The sequence below is a fragment of the Nannobrachium achirus genome (assembly GCF_963921795.1).
Source record: "Nannobrachium achirus genome assembly, chromosome: 4".
In the NCBI taxonomy this organism is placed as follows: Eukaryota; Metazoa; Chordata; class Actinopteri; order Myctophiformes; family Myctophidae; genus Nannobrachium; species Nannobrachium achirus.
Genome location: NC_137813.1, coordinates 52,086,367 through 52,096,758, shown reverse-complemented (window position 1 = coordinate 52,096,758; position 10,392 = coordinate 52,086,367). Strand labels below are relative to the sequence as shown.

Here is a 10,392-nt window from a genome sequence, read left to right as displayed (position 1 = left end):
CGGTCGCTGCCAAAATGACCACAAACACTCCCTGGATGCCAATTCAGAACCTCTGACCCACATTTTTCAAATGGGCCTGTTCTAGCGCCACCATGAGGACAATGTTCGCAAAACACATTTCTGTACACTACTCTTACAGACTTTGTCCAAAAATCCTACAAATCTGTAGGCAGTATCTCGACAGTCATGTGATCGACATGGATCTGTCCGATTTTGCCTATTCTATCCTGATTGGCTAAGATTGGTTTCCAAAGTTTGTAGGATTGATAAACCAGTATCTGGCTTAAAGTCCTGTTCGCAATTTGGTGTTAGGGGAGTTTCTCACCTGAACTGAGTCAGTGGGTCCCTAGACATGAAAAATCACTGAGGTGCTCGTCCGCCATAGTGGCACGAATGGCGCAATGGCCAAATAAAATATGGCTGCCATCGGCTATGATGAAAATCCAACTTTTCTGTTTCTGGGTGTATATGCACATGTAATACCTCTATTTCGACTAATTGTGTTGTGGGGAATTCATTTCTGATATTTTTGACCATTTTGGGTGATTTGGACCTCAAAAGGTCATGGTCAAGGTCATTTTGCTATTCCGAAGACCGTGGGCCATAACTTGGCCATTGTTAGGAATAAAAACAGGTGCAGTAGGTCTAAATCAACTAATGCTGACATGTATAATGCATTTCTGACATTGTTTTGACCATTAAGGATCATCTTGTCTCTGAAATATCCATGTCAATGCCATTTTTTCAAAAACGATTTTGTTCATTACTTGCACTTTTATAGTATTTTTTGTAAGCTCCACTCTATCCCTTTTTCACTGGAAAGAAGGCATGGTTCAAGACCAGCATGGGTCTAGATCTCCCTGCACTTCAGGAGTTTGGTGAAAATTCCTCTTATTCCCTCTCAGAGGATGTCAAGAATCAGGCTAGAGACCTCACAATAGCTGTGCATCAAAAGCTGACCATTCGGAGGACTTTGACCTGGCAAAGCTGAAAGTGTACAAGTTCCCTAAATAACCGATCAACCCTGTTGAAGCTGCTGCCACCTACAGAAAATGCCTTTGGCCTGCACCTGAAAAGAGCTGCTCTAGCAGCCATAATAGATAAAACTGCACACATCGCGAAGCCAGACATCCCTTGCTTCATTGAATATGGATGGTCTCTCAGTGATGGGAAGGCAGTCCCCTGTCCATCTACAGAGCCAGCCTGGCCTAGGGACAAGGCAATATCATGTAGCTGTATCAAAGGCTGCCAGAAAAACTGTTCATGTGCGAAGAAGGGAATTGCATGCTACTTGGGGTGTCGTTGCCAAGGACTGGAGACAAGATGCAGCAGGATAGGTACACATGACAGTGATAGTGACTAGCAATTATTTGCATTATAATGCAGCCTGTTTTAATCATGTGTTCATTATAATTTCCCTGAAGCTGAAGTTGTTGGAAAGCATGTGCATGTCTATGTGTGAAAGACCCAAAAAGGCAGTTGCATTCATTTCATTGAGATAATCTCTCTCTTTTTTTTCTTTTTTTTTAATTAAAAAATAATTTAGATACATTGTTTTGGTCTCTGATTTTATCTGAAGTCATTGCTACAACTACATACAGTAGAATCGGACAGGAAATATAATATCTCGTTTACAGCCATTTTGACAACATGCAAACTCAAGAATAATACAGATATCAGTCCCTTCTGTGCCATAAATCTTAGAAAATGGATTCATATTGCTTGTATTTGCAAAAGCAGTCAACAATCATGGTAGAAATTATGTTAAAGCTCTATTTTGGGAGTCCACCATCTTGCAAATATGCACAATAAAGGTCCAGACACACCCAATAATAAAATTAGCTATTCCATTGAGTCTCCCATGGTCAGACACCATGAAATAGACACCAAGTTTGCGTTTCTAGCTCATCTGGTTCAGAAGTTAGAGGCAAAACCTATTTTCTGGGTCCTTACATTATGGCGGCCATATTGTGGCGGCCATATTGGATTTCATGGAAACTTGCAATACAAAAAATGTTCATATGTATACCATTGATCAACCTGTGAAGTTTCGTGGAAATATCCCTCATTTAAAAATGTTGCCCTATTCACCCCCCATTAAAACTAAAGGCGGCCATATTGGACTTTGTTGTACAAATTGACCGGGTTGTCCATATAGGTTGTGATCCTACTGGGTCATAGATAATATTTCTGGTGGACAACTTTGTATGTCGGGGCAAATGCAGCACACCTTCCTTTGCCCCCTGGGTAATACCCAGAAATGAATTCCCCACACCACAATTAGTCCAAATAGAGGTATTACATGTGCATATACACCCAGAAACAGAAAAGTTGGATTTTCATCATAGCCGAAGGCAGCCATATTTGATTTGGCCATTGCGCCATTCGTGCCACTATGGCGGACGAGCACCTCGGTGATTTTTCATGTCTAGGGACCCACTGACTCAGTTCAGTCGCACACACACATTCCCACTAGGCCGAGGAAGAAATGCCACGTCAAAATGTTCAAATCAGCCCCATGGTGGCGCTATGCAGGCCAATTTGTGTTTTTACTCCACCGATCAGTGTCAAACTGTGTACACGCACTCCCTAGAGGCCAAGGAAAAACCTTTTCACTGCATTTTTCACATCAGCCTTTTATAGCGCCACCTTTGGGCCGACTTATGTAAAACACATTTTTGGATATTACTCCTTCAGATTTTCTCCAAAAATAACACAAATCAGTACACAGTATCTCTATCATGTGTTATCATATTAGCTTCCAAAGTTTGCGGGATTGCTCCGTTTTTGAACAAAATGCCTCAAATCATCAATGCAGCTTGCGATTACCTTGAAATTTGCCACACATATTACCACTATGTCAAGGAACAAATGCTACCCTTTTCACATTGGCCTCTTATAGCGCCACCAGCAGGTAGACTTTAGCAAAACACATTTTTGGAACACAATGCCTCAAATCATGCATGCAGCATCCGATTGCCATGAAAGGTCTAACGTGAAGAACATATGCCACCCTTTTTATATTGGCCTATTATACAGTAGCACCACCAGGACGCCTGGCCTGGTGCTGGAGACCTGTGCTCGGAAGAGCACTACTTCTAGTTCGTTATGTTAAAGTCCTATGACGTCTATGACATCTGACATCATACATACAATCCCTTCATGCCCATACATGGAGATGTCTGTAGAACCAGCCATGGGCTGTCTTGGGCCATATATGGATGCTGTTAGTGTGGTATGTGGCCGGTGTGGCCTCCATATATGGACATTCCCATATGAAGTCTTGTTAGATTGGGCTTAATAGTGATGGCATCAGGGAACTCCATATATGTGCATAAAAGGGATTCTGTTAAAGTGGTTCCCCTGACATCATGGTGAAGTCAGAGCATGATGTCAGAGCGGAAAACCCATTCTGTTAAAGTGGTTCCCCTGATCTCCCAGCTGATGTATTTGAGCAGTCTTAAAATGAGTAGTTCATCCATTAAATTACTTATTTAGAATAAGCTTAATTACTTAAGCTTAGAATACATGGAGACACAAACTAAAAAATCTCCATGAATTCAAGGCTTCATGGCGTGAACTACTCCTTTGAGGCAAAAAAAAAAGTTTAAGGGTGAGTGTTGCCAACTCAATGAAAACGTAAATTTCTTTCAAACAAGCAAATTCAGACAGAAAATCTAATTGAGGTGATTACCAATTCCCTCAAGTTCAAACAAAATGGAAGAAGTTGGAACAGAACCTGTATATCTTGTGATAGAAAAATATTAATGTTCCAGTCAAGGTGAAGTCAAACATTTATTGAAGATTTCAGAAACAGAGAAACAGCATACACAGCATCAGAGAGCTGTGTATCTGGCCTCCCGGCCTCCCGGCCAGAGCTTTGCCCTGTTGGGCAGAAGACCTCCTCAAGTGTCATATGGGACACCTCTTATACACCAAGGTGCTCTCCCTAGATGGAGAGAGAATCTAAACAGCTATACTAAGTACCATACAGTATATACAACACGTTCTCATCCCTACCGCGTATCACGCAAGACGCCCCGTCAAGTTGCCTCACTGCGTCTTGTCTAAACTTCAAAGGAATCACCGCGTCTTGTCTAAACGTCAAAGGACATGCCCAAAGGCCTCCATTTCAGACGCCTCCCACTCTTTCAGTCGCCTAGCGAGGTAACCATGGCAACGCGTCAACGGAGCGCTTGGAGCGCTTCATTTTCAGAACCGGGATGCTGTTTTGATCATGTATCAAAACAGCATCCCGGTTCTGCAACTGAGAGCTCCATTGTCAGAACCGGGATGCTGTTTTGATCGTGTTTTAAATGCACCAGATCACACACCATGAACCACCCACAGAATCCTGTAATTTTTCTGTGCATTTCAATACTAGATTTGTAATTTTTCGATGGCTAGATGGCTTAGAAAGGACAACGTTTATATTCTTTCCAAATATAAAATCAAGGTAGGTTGCAGGAACACACTTCCTAATGAGTCACAGAGAATGACGTTTGGTAGGCCAATCAGAGGTGGGTAAGGGCGGGTCTTCTCGGGAAGGTCGTGTTTTTGATTGGCTAATAGTGCCTGTCAGCATTGCTTTCACACAACACTGTGTGTGAGGATGAGGCTTTGTTTACAGTTTACACATGCACGCATGCATGCAGTGCCTGGCTGGTAGGAAGCTCACGGAGAGCCACGGATAACGTTTTGTCTTCTATTGCAAAGTCCATTCAGGTAAGAGTAAATACATTGTTAAATCCATCACTAATGTTAGGATGTGGTAGCCAATTGGGATGCGTGTGTTTGTTTCACTGTTTGATTGTCTGCTTTCTTGGGACATTTAATGCTAATGCTGTTGCTAAGCTGATTTAAACAACTACAAGCTAAAACAGGGGTCTTCAACGTTTTCAGGCCAGGGACCCCTTAGCTGAGAGAGAGATGAAGCAGGGACCCCTTAGCTGAGAGAGAGATGAAGCAGGGACCCCTTATGTGAGAGAGAGATGAATCAGGGACCCCTTAGTTGAGAGAGAGATGAAGCAGGGACCCCTTAGTTGAGAGAGAGATGAAGCAAGGACCACTTAGCTGAGAGAAAGATGAAGCAGGGACCCCTTAGCTGAGAGAGATAAAGCAGGGACCCCTTAGCTGAGACAGAGATGAAGCAGGGACCCCCTAGCTGAGATAGATAAAGCAAGGACCCCTTGAGATGAAGCAGGGATCCCTTAGCTGAGAGATAAAGCAGGGACCCCTTAGCTGAGAGAGATGAAGCAGGGACCCCCCACTACACCAAGCCTATTTGCCAACAATAGCAGATCTACAAGCTCTCAACATGGGAGGCGTTGAGAGCTTGTAGATCTGCAATTTTTGTCTTAAGTTCCCCTCAAAATAGGGATTGAACCCCCAAGTTGTTAATTATCCTATCACACAAAGATTTGGCGACCCCCCCCCCCCCCCCAGGGCCCCTATAGTAACTCTGAGGACCCCCTGATGAAGACCCCTGCTTTATAGCCTATGCCCCCCCCCCACATCCTTATTGATAGGACAGTAGACTGACAGGAAATGCAGATATACAGTACATAGCAATGCATATATAATAATAGTAGATATATAAGCTGCCGTGCTGCGAGTTTGTAGATGTGCTAATTTTGAAGATCCTTGATCAACATGGTTAGAGTGCATATGCTATGGAATAAACTAGTTTATTGTCCTGCACAGACGTGCAGGACACACTACCCTGACACCAAGTGACCAACTGGCCCACTATGAGCCTGTAGACATCTATTTTTTGAGTATGACGCGTGTAGATCTGCTTTCTTGGACATTTCTGTAGTCAATCAATTACCTGGTTATTACATCTATTAACTTTTTATAGTGACTATACAATATAGCACACTCCATAGGAATTAATCTAAACTGTGTGTGTGTGTGTGTGTGTGTGTGTGTGTGTGTGTGTGTGTGTGTGTGTGTGTGTGTGTGTGTGTGTTGTATTAAAGATATAACCTAGAATTATATGTATCTCTTTGTATGTAACATGTTCATGCTTTGTGATATGTAAATGCAACCCAATCATATTCTGATTGGGTTGCATATGATGATTTTTTAACCTAGTGTTCAGGTGTATGGCTCTTAAATTTAAATTTATGTAATTGAATTCTATTGGTTCATTAACTAATTGATTGTTGACACCCACCATGGAATATGACCTATTTATAGGCTCCAATGCCACTCACTTGTAACTTGAGAAAGCCCTGTTGGGCGAAACGTTGTTGGTTGAAATTAAAAAACGTGAGAGCATTATACGTGTGCGGACATTATCCTTTATTCATTGTTTCCTGGATCCAGCACCGTATACACATTTTGGGGATGTGCATATGCTATTCCTTTGTTCTGTGTGTGTATTCTCCTCAGAATAGGGATGCGAGGGTTCATGTTGTTAATCTGAAAGAATGATCATTTCACACAAAAAGTGCTGCGAGCTTGTTGATCTGCTGTTTTTGAAGAAAAGAAATTAGTGCAAGTTTTAATCTCTTTTAAAAGCGAACATTTGTAACACAACTCCCTGCACTCTCTAACACTGAGAGTGCACAAATGGAACCAAATGGATTTGGTTCCATTTGTACTCTGTCAAAGTTAAGGGGAGACCTTCAAATTTGTCGTACTGGTCGGGCCAGCGGTTAACAGCAGCAGACTCTTGTAGTTCTGGTGTGAACAGTTTTTGCACTTTTTGATTTAGTAAAAATGTGTCTAAACTCAATTCCACTCTCATATATTCATATAGGTTGATGGAGGATGGGATTCCGTCATCTTATGAGGACCTAACTGGAGCATAGCTGGTACAACCTGCAGGGAGCCTCTGCTAAGACACTGCGAATATACACCCAAGCCCTGGTCTTCTCTGCAGCGGATTACTGTGCCCCAGTCTGGAGCAGAACCCCCGTGCATGGCAAGGTTGATGTGGCTATCAACAGTGCCCTCCGTATCATAACTGGATGCCCGAAGCCTAGCCTACCCCAGTGTCCCTCTTGCCATTCGTCATGGGAATAGCCACGGCCGGCTGCCTCCCACGTCCTGAGATGCTGGCATGGCTATATGCGACACCGATGAAATGAAACTAGCTTTTACTTTTTCCTCCACGTCGCTGACTCCAGTTGCAGGAGCGCGTTGTGCAGAGCTTTGTTCAAAATAACTGAGGAACACACTGGAACAATGTTGACGGACATCTTTTCCTATGTTGGATTGGATTAATACCCTTGGTGTCAATGCGTTGGAAACGTGGAGGTTTTACCTGCCTTTTTTGCTTTGATGCCGCCTTTTGTGGACCTGCTTTTACCTGCGGCTATGTGGACCATAACACCATGTACATACATACATACTGCTGCTAAGTGGACCTAATCTCATACATACATACATACATGAACTTTACACTTTGAATACGGTACATCATCATTGGCAGGATCTGCTGGTAGGGCTCTGGGTGGCATAATAGCAAAAAAACAAACAGCTGGGTGATCTGGGATATGCTGCTTACTCCAAACTATTTCACACGTGTGTTTGCCCTGTCATGGACTATTATGGCAGGTGTATGGGGCTCAAACACAAATATGAAAAGGGCAAATGGTCCAAAATAGAGCGATACAGTATTTCCTAGGTGTGCATACATTTGCCCAGGTATTGGCAATAACAGGAGATATGGGATGGGAACCGTGTGAAGTAAGGTGGAAGGGCAGCATGGTAGCCTATTGGAATAGATTAATCAGAATGCCAGAAAATAGAGTTGCCAAGAAAATATTTATTTGGGATGTATCAATAAAAGGTGCATGGGCATTGGGCAAGTACTGTGGATGAGATGCCCCTGCACCTTGAAACTGGTAGATACAGAGGAGTAGTGGAGGAAGAGGGGGTTTGTATTTATTGTGACATAAATGATATTGAGAATGAGTTCCACTTTATGTTCTACTGCCCTTTGTATCATGAGCTACGTCAAAGACTGTTTAATAAGTGTAAAAACCTAGATTTGATATGGTTAAGTGACGCAGAGAGACTTTGTTGGATTTTTGAACACAAGATATTTGCACTGGCAGAATATTTAGAGAAAGCATGGGACAAACAGACAAAGAAAACATATATGTAAGGTATATTTATTTTGTTTTGTCATTTTCTTTTCTTTTCTTTATAATATTATTGTTGTGCACTGTGTGCAGTTTCCAATAATGGAATGTGGTATTGTTTATTCATGTTTGGTGTCTTATAAGCTCGCAAGGGATGGGTCTTTTCGAAGTATACCATGACACGAAAAAAATAAATAATAATAACCGGTTATGCTTAACGGTTACACGGTTAATTTTCATAATAATATGATCGCATTGTCCTGGTCCTGGATACTGATGATAGCCAAAGATATTATTATGCCAAGGTACTATATTAGTGTTGTGTTGGTGGTGAAGGTTTTCCATGAGGTGATTTATATAACCAGAATACACTGTGCCCGTTTGTCTTCTCATTCTGTATGCCCATGGCAAAGAGCATTTTTACTAAAATGTCCACCTGCTGGACAGGTTATTCAATGATTGGAATTGATTAATTCAGAATCAAGCATTCAACTAAGCTGTGAGTTAGATGATGAACATGTTTCCCCTCTCTCTGCCCTGTTTTTTTCCTGAAAATAAGTACACCTGTAGAATGTGACCACAATGATTCTGATTCACAGAAAAAAAAAATTGTAATACAATCATGAAATCATGTTTTCATTCCCACTTCAGTTCTAGGACACTTCGTAGCAACACCAGTGCATATTACCAGTACACAGGATGCCAAAACATGTAATGTGTGATGTATATGTGCCAAGAACAATAAATTCCAGGAATATGTATCATGTCTTTGTGTTTATTGATAATGAAATATAGCTATGTATTCAAGCAAATTGTGCTGTTACAGTATGTCATACATACGTACATGTTAGTACAGTAGGTGTATAATCCAGCTATATTTGCAGACTAAGGTGCTCTACACACGGCAGGCGGTTGCCGTCGGGGCTGCCGCTAGGATCAGCGGTGGCCGCACCGCGGTGAGACACAAACACACTCGTTCAGTGATTAAACGCCGCGCGGTATTTCACAAAGATGAACACAATCCATCTCTCACCGCCCGCGTACGCATGCACAAACGAGCACGCTCGCGGGAGATTTCACGGGGCCGCGCCCGCTCTCCTCGCCGCCCCAAAACTTCGCTGCGCGGCTGAAAAAGCCGCCCGCCTCCCGTTGAAAATGAATTACTAGCAGGCGGTGACCGCGTACCGTCTGGAATCCCCTTTGATGTGCTTTACAGTAACAAGGACAGAGATCACCAGGCAGGGAGTTTCACTGCCAACAGCAAATACCTGGTTGTGATACTGTAGTGTTATATTGTAGTAATAGTGTGTTATTACTGTCATATTACATAGTGATACAACCTTTCTGACATGATATGATATAGTATTGTCAGTTTGGTTTTCATCATAGCTTTCCATCAACTGGACTATACTGTATATGAGGCAGATATGTGTACAGCAGGGTTCCCCAATTAGTTTTCCCCAAGGGCCGAATTATGTCTAGGATACCAAGCCGAGGGCCACAACATTGCAGGGGGTGACGGTGGTGTTCCCACTACTCCAGCGACAGTTTTCGTCGTTGTCAGGTGAAAATCTTGAATGTCTAAAACTGTTCGTTTTGAATTTATCATATTAAAAATGATTTAAACTAGTGAAAACAGCCGATCTACAAGCACACAACGCTTCGCGTTGCGAGGCGGCGTTGTGTGCTTGTAGATCTGCTGTTTTCACTACTTTTGTGCGACGGCCTTGTATGATTTACGAAAGAACGTACAAATTTGGAGATACGAGATTTCCACCCGACAACGACGATATACTAGCTTTGTTGCTGCTCTTATACCACCATTATTACTGGGGTTGGTGTGGGCCAGACAGTAGCCCCCCGCGGGCTGCAAATGGCCCGCGGGCCGCCTATTGGGGAACCCTGGTGTACAGTATCAGATGTATGAACAGTTACAGATTAGTATGGGTCAAGTTGGACCCCCCTAAAGGAACTTAGTCCGTAAAGAGTCCCTGGAATCACCACTTCCTGAAAAGAACCAATCCACACAAGCTCAAAATGAGTAGCATCAGCAACCCGTAGTGATCTTGTAGATCGTCTATATTACAGTAGGTGCCACCGTACAAGGAATGCCTCTTGGTGAGGCCTACACTATGATCAATATCTGACTTTTATCAGAGTGGCAAACCCATTCTGTTAGAGTGGTCTGACGTCACAGTAACCCTAACCCTAAATCGAACCCTAAACTTAACCCTAACCCTAACCTAGAGCAGCAGTGTTTCTCAAAGTGGATTCCAGGGACACTGTGGGTTCCTTT

At 42.7% G+C, this 10,392-nt stretch overlaps 1 long non-coding RNA gene across 1 annotated transcript; it reads left to right on the top strand.

Moving 5' to 3' along the window:
- The first annotated feature begins 4,611 nt into the window (after positions 1-4,611).
- LOC308284380 lies at positions 4,612-8,855 on the top strand. Its single transcript, XR_013962008.1, has 2 exons — positions 4,612-4,725; positions 6,767-8,855. It is a non-coding gene; the product is annotated as an uncharacterized lncRNA (long non-coding RNA).
- The last annotated feature ends 1,537 nt before the right edge of the window (positions 8,856-10,392 follow it).